Source organism: Lathamus discolor, chromosome 21 (assembly GCF_037157495.1).
Source record: "Lathamus discolor isolate bLatDis1 chromosome 21, bLatDis1.hap1, whole genome shotgun sequence".
In the NCBI taxonomy this organism is placed as follows: Eukaryota; Metazoa; Chordata; class Aves; order Psittaciformes; family Psittacidae; genus Lathamus; species Lathamus discolor.
Window position 1 is genome coordinate 1091424 of NC_088904.1, and position 14405 is coordinate 1105828.

A 14405-nucleotide genomic window follows, 5' to 3' on the forward strand; every position below is an offset into this window, starting at 1 on the left:
CACCCAGACTGAGACTTAGAGCAAGGCTTAGTCGCCTCAAAGAAGCCTTTTAAAACTTGTTCTCTGAATCCAATATGGATTATAAATCATTAGAACAGATGAGGAGGGATCCAGCATGGATGAGGCACTGGTAAAACAGATGAGTTAGCATATAGAGCAGATCTAAAAGCATGCGCAGCTAGGGAGATTATTAGCTCAAGAAGATGAGATTAGATAGAGCAGCTCTTCTGCTATCTTGGCTTTCCTGTTCAGTCTCCCAGCCAAAACCAGCTCGTGTAGCAATGCCAAAACCCAACCCGTGCTTCCTCTAGGCTCCCAAATGAGGCAGCATTTGAGTTGGTCCAGAGCTCTGCCTCCATCCCAGCTTGTCTATATCGAGATGAGGAAGGGAAGGTAAATGCTAGCAGTTAGCAAGGGCTTTGGCTCAAGGTCTCTTTTAGAGTTAGGGTGCAATGGGCAGAGCTCATCAGCTTCAGTTCTCTGGAGCTGAAGAAGAGGGGAAGAGAGCAGGCAGCCAAAAGTCACTCAGTGCTTGGGTTTATTTCTCTCTGTGCTCCACACCAGCACTCGCTGGAGTTGACCCTTTGGGTATCTTGCTTATTGTTGTTGGAGGCTTTTAATGTTTGTTTTTCCAGAGGCAATAATTCCAATGGATGGGAATGCAGTTAAAGCTTCTTAAAGCAATTAACTCCTTTGCTTCGGTCCACGCTGCTGGATGCTCCTGTTAAGTGGAAAATGTCATCCATTTGTTTGTATTAAAGAGGGAAAGTGAGAGGTTTGCAAAGAGGAGGTTGCAATGAGATGGTTCAGTCCTAGTGCACTGTAAACTGCTCCTCTGCCAGGAGTGAGCTGGGCACTTGCAGGCTCCCCATGTAAATGGTGCAATCACCTTGCTGACACTTCCCAGCTTTTTGTCTCTTGCCTGCTCTGGAATATTCATGCATCATTTTAATGAACTTATCAATACGTTCTGCAGCTATTAATTAAACATTTAGTAGTAATTATGCTTCGGGATTGCCTCATGCGTAACTCCTGGTGTTATAAATACGACATCTCACCGCTGTGCTTCACCAGCTCGGTCCATGGGGTGAGAAGGACCCTCTACAAGGTGCAAGGCTCCTTCCTTCCTATCCTACCCAGGCACATCTGGCTCAGCTCTTACTACTCAGTGTATCCTGCTTCCCTGGGCATCATGGCAATGGGCTGGTAGGAGAAAGCAGCACAATGCACAGGGTGATGGCCCGCATTACCAAGGCAAATGTGTGCTGTGGGCAGCAGCGTGCGCAGCCACGGCAGAGCCTCGCTGCAAATGTTACAGGGATTTCCAGATGAGAATTAATGGACTTTCCTTGGCTAACGCAGAAGGAAACGTTCTACGTGTGGTTGTTTATTATTGCTGTTACAGTCACTGTGCTCGCTTATTGCTTCCATCTGTTGGCATCAAACTATTGGCTCTTGTCTTATCGCCGGGATGTAAACCCTTCACAGGCAGGGAGCGTGCTTTGCTGAGAGGCTTAACAAAAGCGCCTGAGAAATTGAGGTGCTTAAAGTGTGGGACGCCTTGGAATCGGTTCCAGAGGAGCTCGGGTACTTAATTCCCAGAGGTTTCATTCAGGAAGAAAGACGTTTGATGGCCTGAAAGACGAAGTGCATGAATTGTAACCCTTTAAGTCTTGCGACGCCGTCTGCTCCAGACGATTGTATCTGCAGTTGGTGCCTCAGGAGAGCATCAGCTTTGTTGTATGGGGTTCTTGGGCAACTGATCAACCCACACCACATCCTGCTTAAGGAATGCTTACTTGGCTGTAGGTTGTTCTGTTTATTCTTCCTTGTTTCCCCTCCTCTTCAGTGCTGCCAGCTTAGGACAGGATCAAGCAGGCCAGAATCCAACACAACTCTGTCCGCTGCAGGCTCCAGGCTGCATCCGGGGACCCACTGCATAACCCTGCGCAGGTGGCCCCAGCTCTGCCGCTGCACGCAGCGATGGGGCCGAGCCGGCAGGGACGGGAGATGCTGCACTGGGCCGTGTGCTGGTTTATAAATTTTAATCCTCGCTTTGAATTTTCCAGCAGAACGGGTTTGCTTTACCTCTGGGCTGGAGGGAAACTTCTCCTTGTTGCCCTGGAAACGTGAGGATGACAGATCCATCGTTCATCGGCGAGAGGGAAGGGGATGAGAGAGAAGGAGATGACAAAAAGAGTGGGGAGAGCAAGGGAATAAAGGATGGAGGAGCCACCTTCAGCTACTGCATCCAGGCTGGGAGCAGGGGTGCTCAGGCTGCAACCAGTGGTCAGGGTTGCTCAGCTCTTCACTGGTCTCTCCTAGCAGCACTCACTGGACCAGTTTTGCTCAACTTTGACAATAAAGCAGCGGGTGATGGATGAACGTTAATATCTCCTTGCTTCCTTCCCAGCTCTGGCAGCCTGGAGTCAGCTCACATTTTACATACCTAATCTTTTACCTCATTTAAACCTGGGATGCGGGGTATGCAGAACACACCTGAGGGCCAGAGAGCTGCTCCGTGAGGACATGGCCAAGCTGTAGGACAAGAGCAAGTGTCCTGGTACCACAGATGGGAACAGGAGGAATCTCGACATGCCCACTCGGAGGCCACCTCCCCTTCACAGGGAGCCCACGACGACATCAAGGTAATTGATCTGGTGAAAGTCAGGCAGGAGTTAACCTCTCCTGCTTCATTGGCTTGGCAAGGAAGCCAGTGGGCTACTCTTGTCCCAGCAACCTCAGAAGAAGCCGTGACCCCACAGAAGGGTAGAGATTGGGCTCTGATTGTCCAAGCTTCCCTTGCAAGCAGCTGGAAATCAAACATGCCCTTGGTTATAGGAAGTCGGGGCACTTCTGAGTGTTGGGTGTCTGGTGGAGCCCATCAGAGGAGTCACCTCTTTGGCGTTGTGGAGTCCCGGTGAGCTCTGAGCTTCAATTCAAGCAAGAGAATTCAGGTTTCTGTCCTTCCCACTGAACTGGCAGGGGTTACTGGGGGCTTTCTTTCTTCCTGCTGGAAATGAGAGCAAAGAGCAGATGAGAAAGGGTACTGCAATGCAACATCCAGTTGCCGAAAGTCAGGATATGTAGTTCCTGCCCCCCTAAATTCCTTGTGCTTACCTCCTGTTTCCATGCCTTGATGATGTAAGTCCCCCTCCTGCACTTTGTCTCCCTGCTGCCCCCCAAAGCACCAGCTCATAGTAATCTCCTCTCTCCTTGCTGAGTTGCAAAGTGCTTTAAAGGCAACGGCTCTTAGAAAGTCCCCTGTGCTCTCAGGACACCCTGCATATAAATACATGGCAAGCAGCAGCAGACTCTCACCCACGCTGCTCCCAGGGGCCTGGGGTGTACCCCGGAGCTTGCAGGAGTGCCAAGGAGAAGGGGTGCTCCTCTTGCCCTGCCAGGCTGCATCCTCCTCCCTCTGCTCCTCTCCCTACCTCGCTCTGCTCCCCAGCATTACTTCATGTCTCCAAGTTCCCACTTGCCCCACGTCCCCCTTCGTCCATTGCCCCCTTGCACCCCCCAGCTCTATGAACAGCCTCAGCTCACCTCTGAAGCAAGCCCCAGGCAGAAGAGGGAATGGAAAAGGAAGCATTGCCCTTGAAGCCAGAAGAGAACCGGTGCGGGCCGGGTAAAGGTCGGTGATGGTGTCAGTATCCGAGGGACTGGATCCGCCGGGACCTGCAGGCTTCCATCGGAGGCAGGGCTGAGCTGGCTGCATTTCGACTTGCCACTGCCATCTACGGGGCTGCTGTTGGTAGTAGCGAAGCCGGGCGGCCTCGGGGGGATGCTCATCTTTGTTACGGTCATTATCCTCTTCCCCAAGGAGCTTTGCAGTCCCTTTTCCCTCCCTCACCCTGTTGCTGGAGCAGTGTTTTGTGTAGCTGCCAGGCAGAGCAGCGGCAGCAGGAGACAAGTGTAGCAAACACCATCTGACAGTGCGTTTTGGATGCATTTCAGGTGAAAACACAAAAAACCCGCGCGTGTTTGATCCTGGCTGTACCTGCCTTCCATATTCATGTTCGTGCGCCTCCATGTCATTATGGGATTAAAGCATCATTAAGGATACAACGCAAGCCTTTGATAACACCCTGCCCCGTGCTCCTCCTGCCATTCCTTTTTGCATTTCTCCTACCCCATTCTCTTTCTTTTCCTTTTTATTAATTCAGTCTTTTCCCACCTTCCTTCTTTTTCCTCCCCAGTCATTTCAGGGGTGCTCTGGAGTAACCTCACCTTTAAACCAAGGTGGTTTAAAGGGCTGTATTCTGCCCGTCCTTCACACTGGTGTGCGCATCAGTGTAAGTGCCACCCTGTGCAAACCTGCGCAGCCCTATCCAGGTCCACAGTGACTCCACCAGTTTGCATGAGCAGAGCACATGCTGCAGCCGAGTTGGTGCAGAGGGTAGGGAACACAAGCGGGTCCCCAGGGCAGGATTCCAGTGTAAATGCGGAAGTTATTCCACTGATGTTGGGAAAGCTGCTTCAGGTTTACTCTGATCAGTATCTGGTGTTCAACACCCACTTCGCAACCCTGTTCCTGAGAGCTGCAGAGTTTCAAGCCACTGCTGGAGAAGGCTTGTAAGTCCTTTTAATAAGGGTGCTGAGACCAATCTACTCCTGCACGGCAAACGTGACAGTAATTTAGATGGAAAGCCTCTGTTTTCCAGGCAGACACTCAGCCAGTTAGCGCAAACAAAAAGGCACTTGTAACTCCAGTCCTTTAATCTTACTCCTTGCTTCATGATAGATAAGGCGTCTTGACATCAAATTGCACTAATATGGTCCTCTGAAGATTAGCACTGTGGACAATGCTCATAGTCTGGCTTCCCCTGATAGCTTTTCCTAGCGGAGGAAGGTATGGTGGTCGAAAGCAGGGATGCCGGTATGGAAAATGGGCTGTTCTTACACTCTTCCTGCCTCTGCCAGTGGCTGACCTTGCTTCTTGGGTTTTGCAGTTGTGAAATGGGCGTAAGGGAGACTAATGGTTGGGGGATGGCGAATGGTTATGGGCTTGGAAATTACAGAGGAGAGAGGGGGAAGAAGCAGAAGGGAGGGTTTGCGATGAGCGCGGAGGCAGGAGCATCTCCCGAGATCTCGGAGCTGTTTCCTACAGATGGTTTCATTGCTCCCATTTGAACAAAGGGGCAGGAAAATAGAAGGTCGAGTGCTTTGCCCAAGGTCGTGCGAGAAGCCTGGGAATGAGCCCAAGGCTGCAGGTGCCGCGGGCCTGCTGTAACCAGGGGTTGTGCTGCTTGTTCACAGGCAGGCTCCGAAGCTGTTGATGCACACGCGCATCCCACAGAGCGCTTCAGAGCCCTGCACCAGGCGCTGGGCAGAGCTGGGAGCCTCGTCAGCAGACCCGGAGCAGCGTTTGAGGGAGCAGCTCTGCTTCCGTGCATCCGGTGTGAGGCTGAGGAACACGGAGCCTGGGCTCAGTCTTGCTCCCAGTTTCCTTGCAGGTGAACACGCAACAGCTCCTTAGGGAGGGTGCAGGCTTGCTAGGGTGGGAGTGAAGCAACGGCAGCGCTGGAGCCACTGTGCACCCTCCCGGGCTCCCTGCCCTGCTCCCTCCAACTTCCTAAGGGCTCTCTCAAGTCCCCCAGGCAGAAAAACCAGCTTGAAGCCCACCTGCATCATCTACTGTGAGTGTGTGCATGAGCCCAAAGCCCTGGCCTTTGCTTTTGGTGGTCACTCGGAGCACCAGTGTGGTTGGGCTCAGCCCTCACCCTGAACAGGGCTGAATGCGCTGTTCTCCAGTGGCTCTTCCACCCTTTGGCTCACATCCCCCCTTCAAAGAAGCTTCACTGCTTCCATGGACATGAATCCATCCTACGACATCATTACTCATCAGCCTGCGTGGCTTTGGGTGGATTTAGCACTGGGATTCACCCAGGCTGTCCTGCGGATCCCCAAAATCCCATATCCTGTACAAGGTGCTGTGGAGTCTCTCCTGCTCAGTGCTGAGGGGCCATGCCCTGACCACGCTGCCTGGTCAGAATCCAGCATCGGGGCAGGGGAGGCAGGAACTGCTCTGACACCACGTTGTGATCATCCGTGGCTCCATCAGCGCAGGAGGAGATGGGTGGTGTGGGATCAATGTCAGCCCAGCAGGGAGCTCACAGCAGCCTCTCGGAGATCAAACTGTAGAAGACTGGGTAAAACAGACGGAGAACAGGGGAAAAAAGAGGAAAACGCCTCGAGTCAATTTACACCAAGAAAAACTCTGCGTGAGGTGAAGGATCTTTGCCACGGAGCCAAGGCGAAACAAGCAGCTGAGCCTGGGGAGCAGATCAGAGCCCTATGGCCAGGAATAGAACCGGACCTGCACCAGCAGCTACAGAGGGCAGGGCCCAGCAAGTGATGCCAAAGCCATGGAGAGGTGAGGGGTTAAACACAGGGGCTTGGGGAGAGGGGGAGGACTGTGCTGCTGCTGAGGGGGGCTGGATCCTGGCAGTTCCCTGCTGGGGCTCAGCCAGCTCTTGGTAGATGAAAACAGCAGCGGGTGGACACCATCAATCCCCTTGCAGGTTCTGCTGCTACCCGGCAGCAGAGACTGCCGGATAAAACAGCCCTGAGGTGAGGAATCAGCCCGCATGCCCCAGACACCGAGCGCTCAGAGGTGCCTTTTGTGACTGACTTTGCCCCAGGGGTTCGCAGTGAGGGATTCTCTTTGCCCAGGTGCAGGCTGGGGTGGATGAGGCCAAATCCCCATTGCACCAGCACTCATGTGGGGAAGCAAGGGCAGTCTGGAGCCAGGCACTGCCTGCTCCGTGCTCCGGGGCAGTGCTGCTTGGGCTGCCAGGCTCCAGGGATGGGAGCAGCCCTGTTCCTGCCTGCAGGGACCAGTCTATGGGCACAGCTCTTTCCAGGCGCGCGGTACCAAAGCATTCCTGCACTCGCAAGAGCCTTTTGTTGCTGTTGTTTCAAAGGCTTTGAGATGCGTGTTCCATCCTTCCTTGTTCTGACATGAGAGAGGACTGTTTTAACAGCCGTGTATTAAATCTATTCAGGGGGAGAGAACGCAGGAGTGCTTCAGCCTGCAGATCTCAGGGAGTTGTTCTCAAGAGCCTGTTTCCATCGGAGTTCAGCAGGAGGTGGTGTCAGCCTCACCAGGGTCAGTGCTGGAGTATTCCCTAGCTTGTATTCCCTGGTGTTGATGTTCAGCCTGGAAGGAGCATATGCACCAGTGCAAAGAGCCAATTCTTTCCCACTGGCATCCCTGACTTCAGGGGCTGGAGCACCTCCCGTATGAAGACAGGCTGAGGAAGCTGGGGCTGTTCAGCCTGGAGAAGAGAAGGCTGCGTGGGGACCTCAGAGCAGCTTCCAGTACCTGAAGGGGGCCTATAGGGATGCTGGGGAGGGACTCTTCGTCAGGGACTGTAGTGACAGGACAAGGGGTAACGGGTTAAAACTGAAACAGGGGAAGTTTAGATTGGATCTAAGGAGGAAATTCTTTCCTGTGAGGGTGGTGAGGCACTGGAATGGGTTGCCCAGGGAGGTTGTGAGTGCTCCATCCCTGGCAGTGTTCAAGGCCAGGTTGGATGAAGCCTTGGGTGGGATGGTTTAGTGTGAGGTGTCCCTGCCCATGGGACACATGGGTTGGAACTGGGTGACCCTAAGGTCCTTTCCAGCCCTGACTGTTCCATGACTCTATGACTTCAGGCACTTCCCTTGTGAACGTTTCCATGCCAGCGTACGCAGAGCTCCCCAGCTCTTGGTTCTCTGGTGTGCAGGACCCTCGAGCCAGGCTGCAGAGCAGGACAGGCCAACGACACCAAAGGGTCCCTGCAGCAGGGCTCTGCCCCACGCTGGGGCTGCCCATGGGCAGGGACAAGGGAAGCAGAGAACCGAGAGAGTGACTCAAGACGTGAAACTCGACAGCCCTGGGGCGAGCTCTGGCCGCAGCACAGGGCCAAGGAGGGGGAACGCGGCTCATCAAATCGAGCCCGGGCAGGTTTCCAAAGCCTTGTCTTCGCGGGGCAGCAGCGGGCGGGTATGCATAAAACATCTCTCCGATTCATCAAACAGCTCCAATGGAACGCGCTGAGGAAGGAACTACTGCAGCATCCCAACCCGTGCGCTCCCCCGGCTTTGAAAGGCAGTGATTCCCACCCCTCCATCAGCCTAGGAGCAAGGTACATTCCAGATGGTTCCCCCAGCCTAAGAAACTGCACGGCACAGCCGATTAAATCCTGCTTGTTGTAATTAAGCCCGACACAATTAGCTGTCAAGCAGGGCACTCATCTGTTTTATGTTGCAATCTCTTCAGCAGGCGAGGCTGCTAGACAAGATTGTCACTTTTGGAGAAGATTTTCATTAGTTACCCTGGGCTCTGTGTCAGGCTATGAAATATCAAAATGTGCTCTGGAGCCAAGTCAGGGAAATTCTCATTTAATGTTCCACACAGTATTATGGGAGTAATGTCCTCTGAAAATGAATGCATTTTGGAACATTTCGGAAGAGATGTAATTTGTCTGCTCAGTAATAAGTGCGTGTTCATGAATTTACAGGGCTTTTTTTGCAATACGCCTTTTCGGAAAGTTGGGAAGACTTTGGGTGACCTAAAATGAGAGGAAGAGAAACTGTTGGGTTTTAGTGCTACTCCTTCCTCCCTCCTCCTCTTCCTCCCTCTCTCTTCTCTGTCCCTTCTGTGCACTCTCAGTACAAGGACCAGGCGCTGGTCCACAAAGCGAAGCTTGGCACAGGAGAAAGATCCAGCTCGGTACGGAAGAGGCAGACAATCACTGCAGTGGGTGAGGAACGAGGGAGCTGCATCTTGCTGCGCCTTTAAGAACAGAGAGCAAGAAATCCCCTGTTGCTCCTCACAGTTCAACAACCAGCATCTGTCAGTGGAGATGCAATTACAGCTCCCTGCCTTGGTGGGACCGAGTTTTCTGCATTGCTAATGTCAGAGGCTAAGTGAGGGTCAAACACGCAGAGCTGTGGGTGCTTCTCACCACCAAAATTGAGGGGGTTTAATCAAAGACACCAGTATTCCAGGCTGGCAGAGCATTCTGCTTTCCTTAGGAGTGGATGCTGGGCTCTAGGACAAGCGTTGTAATCCTCTCCAGCAGCACATTGCCTTCCTCTGCTCAAGTTGGTGTAGAGAAGAGTCGTACCATCATCTCCAGTGCTGAAGCATCTGCGTTCGGATCTGACGGTTTAACCCCGGCATCTTGCACAGGGAGGGAGATGGGCAGCAGAGCTGGAATGCTGGCTGAGCTTTCCATCCGCAGGGAAACCGCTTCAACCAGGCAGGGATTTGGTAAAGGGGGGAAATGACAAACCGGGTTAATGGCAACAAGCTGGAGAAAACAAAGAGGAAAATAGAAGAGGAATGACAGGGAGAACTGGGATCATAGTCACAAGTGGTGTGAGTTGGGCGCTTACCTAAGGTATGACTTTGGTAGCTGCAGGATGACATGGGCCAGAGCTGGGTGAGCCGGCAGAGCTGAGGCGGTGCTGGCACTGCATCCCTCCAAGCCATGGCTAGGAGTTATTCTCCTCTCATCTGCTATTGCCTCCACACTTAGAGTCCTGCGTGGCCTCGACCAGGATCAAGTAAAGAGGCGGATATTGCATAGATAAACCGGGTTTAGACGTTGAGGTGAAATACAGTTTTCAGATCATAAGTTCTGTGCTGAAGATCGAGCCCTGCTGGGACGAGCATAACCCGCCCTTGTTTTCTGCCTGTGACTGGCCATTAACTCCCTGGGCAAACTCTCTTATTCCCAATTAAAGCAGCTTTAATCAGGCTTCCTTTACCCTCTTTGGGAAGGAATAAAACTCATTCGAATTAACCCCGCTTTATCTCCGAGTAGAAGCACCCCCACAAGGCGCTCGGTGAGAAGATTTATCCTTCATGGAACACCTTTTCCTCACTCATCCTCTGCCTTTGCTCGCTTCCCAGCAGCGGTTCTGGAAGTTGCCTCATCCCTGCTCTGAGTGTCTGCCCAGGGCTGGGAGCTTGGGGATGGAGGGGAGCGCGGTGCGTTAGCATTCAACCGCAGAAGGAAGGGCAGGAGAGACTGCAGGAGCATGAGGCAGAGCAGGCAAGCAGGAGGATGCTGTCTCCTAATCGAGCTGGGGGAGAAGGGGGAGTGCGGGTGCAGATCCCTGTGTATGAGAGCTGCCTTCCTGCGACCTCTCTCCATTGGGCAGAAGCATCCGAGCTACCCCTGAGAGAGCATCCTGCCGGGAGGAACTGAACCAGAGTGGCTCTATGCAAAGCATGTGTGGTGCGTGGCTGCCCTGCACCATTTCAGTGCTCTTCCCTAATGCTGTAGGCACTTTTGGTCCAAAAAGCAGAGTGCCAGGGCTTTCCCTTTCTCCAGCATGTTCCCTTGCTTCAGCCAGGGGCAGAATCACTGTGGAGAAGCGCAGAACAAAGCAGGCCTTGCTCTCCTAGCCCAGATGCTGATCATAAAGATGGTCACATATACTGCGGCGCGCATGGATGGGGCAGAACGATGTGGAGTCACAGCTCATTCACCACAATGACAACCCGCATAAACAGAGTGAATGCAACGCGTCTGAGGATGGAGAGACCCCGGGTGTCTGCTGGAGAGCTCAGCTGCACGTGCATGGGGGCTGTCCGACCAGGTCCCTGGGCATCTGCCCTGCTGCCAAGGCTTTAACATCCCAGAGAAATGGCTCGCATGGCTTTTACACCGGGATGCAATGCCTGGGCAGGAGACACAGACGTACAGCAGCTCCCAAGTCCCATAGCCATGCCCTGAGCAATCTGGTGGATGCTGCCCTCAATTCCCACATTCCCATTCAAGCTGCTGGCTCCATGGAGGGCTGGGGCCTGTGAGCAGCGTGGTCGATGGTGGCATCCATGGGGATGCTGGCCGTGCTGCTGCAGGTGGCCAGCATGGAGTGGGGATGCGCTAGCAGGGACTCTTGGCTCGCTGTGGCTCGCTGCTTTATTGCAGATAGCTTTGGCCATAGCTGCTGTGATAACAGTAAAAACCAAGCCCCAACATGTCCCTTTCTGCTCCATCCTTCAGCTGGATCTGCTGCTGGCAGAGGCTTTGCCAGCACCAGGTGCAATGCAACCCAGCTTTGATTTCTCTTGGGTCTGTTTAACCCTTTCCTCCCTCCATTAGTATTTGCCAGTGGGATCACTCCCTTCCTAGGTAATGAAACTGAGGGGTCTTTTCCCATCTTGTGAGTGTTTTAATGCTGGGAGAAGGGTCAGGAAAGAGATTACTGGAAGCAAAAGGCCCCCAGGTTTTGGAATAAATCTCCTTTCTGCCCATGCCACTGCTGCTCCCCACAGGCTGGGATACACAGGCAGCTCCATTTGGGTTCTTGTTTGGCTTTGGTTTGAGACATCACTTAAGCAGCAGCCTCAGCATTTACCCTGTGCTTAAGGAGACTCAAAGCCCTTTTGCTTCTTCCTCAGCACCTTTCTGATGAGGAGCCCAGAGTCCTGCCGGTCCCATCTGGTTTTTCACCCTGGACCAATCGATCACATCTCCACCCTGGTCACAACACCCTGATGCATTCAGAGCCTTCATTGGGTTTCATCGAAACCCCACGTTGGGAAGGGTTTTCCTGCAGTGACCTCCTACACATCCCAAACCACAAGTATCACCCCAGTACTCCAGAAAGAACCCGAAGGGGTGGAAGAGCAGCTCTCTGTTGTCTTCAAGGTAAGCAAATTTAAATAAGTAACTCTGACAGTTTCAATTATTATTCTTTCAACTGCACTACAAGAGAGGAGAAAAAACCCTATTTAGCACAAGAGATTATATTAGGGAAGGGGGGGGAACTCGAGAATGTTTTATTTATGGCAAAACTGCAAATTACCTTAATAAATTCCTTTGCCAAGCTGTATCAGCTACTAAAACATTGTTCTTTGTGGGTGAATAACTTTTAATTTGAGTGTTCGAGTATTCAGCAGAGTGAGGTAATGGATTAGCAATTGCCTGTATTGTAAATGTCATCTTGGCATAATTAGGGTGATTATTGTTAACCAGTGGAGTTTAGTATTTATCTGTCACTGGGTGAGAGAATCTAACAAAGCCCCAATTAGTTATGAATGGTGGTGGGTGGCAGGAATGGCACACAGCCTCCGAAATGCTATGTTGGATTGCAGTTTGTTTCCGTGTTTATTTGGTTTTTAACATCCACATTACTGTGACCTCCCCCTGACGACAGGGATGGCGAGTCCCATGCGCATGGAGATGCCGTGTGTGGCAGGGCAGGAATTGCTGCAGAGGAGGAGCAGCGCTTGGATTCACTGCACTGAGCACAGGTTGCTGCCTGCCTGCTCTGAAGCAGGTAGGCGGAAAGCATCCTCCACCGTGCCCAGCTGGGCATATGGATGATGCCTGAATCTGTCCAGTATTGCAGGCTCAAGGCAGCATAAAAAGATGCAAGAAAAGCTTTATTAACAGATTCTGTCTTGATTTCTCCTTTCCTGGCCCACTCACCTTTGTCCCTTTGCCCAATGGGCCAAGTGAAATGTCTGACCTGTGGTAACGGTCACTCCCTGAGAAATGGGAGCAGAGGAGCAGTAGAAGCTCACAGCAGTAGGAAAGGGATGCTGAGCTGCTGGAAGGTAGCAAACATTACTGCAGCTTACAGCCATCTCCGATGGCAGTGCTGCTGCGGGCTCCAGCTCCCAGACTGGTTGCAGTGCAGTTTAGGCGGCCTTTCCATCTCCAGCCCCCCAAGCAGCAGTGCAGGCAGTAACTGCCTGACTGGGCTGCACTGGCGTTGCTCTGATGGACACCAGCACGCCAAGACTCAACTTTCAAGTCTTAATTCCCATTTAAGCTCCTCGCTGCCCATCCGTGTGTAACAGCACCCTGTTTCTGGTGGTCAAATGGGTACTTTAAGAAGTGGGCTGAGTTCAGCTCTGCAGGGGAAAGGATGCAAAACCTTATTACAGGCAACTATGGAGTGGTGTCCCCATTGGAATCGCCATCTCCTTTCCCCCCTGGGCAGGCAGCAGCTGGCTCAAGGCACCAGGGTTAATGTCCTTTGCGAATACTTATCCAGCCTAATAGAACTGGGGATATCGCTATCAGTCACAGATATTTCAAATCCTTCCTCTTAATCCTGACAAGCTCTTGCCCTTAATAACTTCAGTGGGACTTTTGCCAGAGCAAAGACTGTCAAGTCAGATTCTCCGATTAAATGAAAAGAAAAGCAGGAAGGGAAGTTCAAGGTGAGGACTTTTTTTTTCCTTGATGCTTTTTATGGATGCTCATAGCTAGAAACCGGGGTGGGTTTTTTTTTCTCTTCTGATTATCTAAATGATGGATGAGTCAAACGGCCTGAGAAATGTTTCCAGATCCAGCCACAAATGACAGAGGAGGAACGGAGTAAAGCCATCAGGGGCTGAGATAAGACAGAAACAGAAGACTTAGCTGATAGGGAAATAAAAGACTCCGTGGGAAGAAAGAGGTTTCTGAGGGAAGCAGGGATCATGTCCTTTATGAAGCTTGCACTCGGTAAGAGTTTATACATTTTTAATTACTGGATATTTAAGTGCATTGTAATCACCAGTGGGTTTAGGCTATCTCAGACAACAGGTTGCTGTGGCCACAGTGTATTAGGTGCTAGCTCTTCTAGCTCTTTGGAAACCTTTTGCGGTGCTCAGTCTCCTGTGACACAGATTATCTCAGCTTTCTTTAATAAAACTGAGAGGAGCATTTCTGTGCTCGCTCCGTGACAGAAAACCTGGAAAACACGAAGCTGAGAGCCACAAAGCAAATAAAGATCCAGTTCTTGTTTTAAGACATTCTCTGATCGCTGATGTTCCCACTCGAGGGAGGCAAGAAGCTTGATGGATGGTTTGCAGGTTTTAGGGCAAGCGGTGCTGATAAGTGATGAGCTCTTGTCAGGATATGAGCCACAGGGGACAGTGAGCCGCAGCAACAGAAGATCTGAGCTGCTTTTAGGAAGAATTGGCATTTTCCTGCACCTTTTCAAAGTAGGCATGGGAAGCTATGGGATCCCTCCAGGCACCAGCTCAGAAACAGCGCAGACCGTGTCCAGCCCACCACCATGTCAAGGTAGACCTGGTATCCCTCCAGGCCCAACCTAACCCTGAACCCTTGCTTTTCTCCCAGTGTGCAGAGACCTTTTCACCTGAGGAAGAAACCGATGTCACCAGCTACAAATCCGCACCACCTCAAGGAGGATCCAGGAGCCTGTGGCCCCAGCGGGGCCCGACTGCAGCAGCCAGAGGCTTGCCAAGAAAAACAGGGTTTGACCTGGTTTTGGAGTGGGTGCGACCTGGATTTCCTTCCCACAAGACTGCACAGGTACTGCTTCCATTGTCAACTACGGAGAGCTTGTAAATACTCAGCAGCTGAACTTAGATCCCTTTTATACCTGAAACAAGCCCATAAATCCAATGTATTTTTTTGTAAGTGCAGCCAAAG

General features: G+C 52.0%; 1 long non-coding RNA gene across 1 annotated transcript; it reads left to right on the plus strand.

Moving 5' to 3' along the window:
• The first annotated feature begins 5144 nt into the window (after nucleotides 1–5144).
• On the plus strand, nucleotides 5145–9240 carry LOC136024443 (uncharacterized). The gene is made up of 3 exons (XR_010616828.1): nucleotides 5145–6379; nucleotides 8029–8135; nucleotides 8270–9240. It is a non-coding gene; the product is annotated as an uncharacterized LOC136024443 (long non-coding RNA).
• Nucleotides 9241–14405: the final 5165 nt, after the last annotated feature.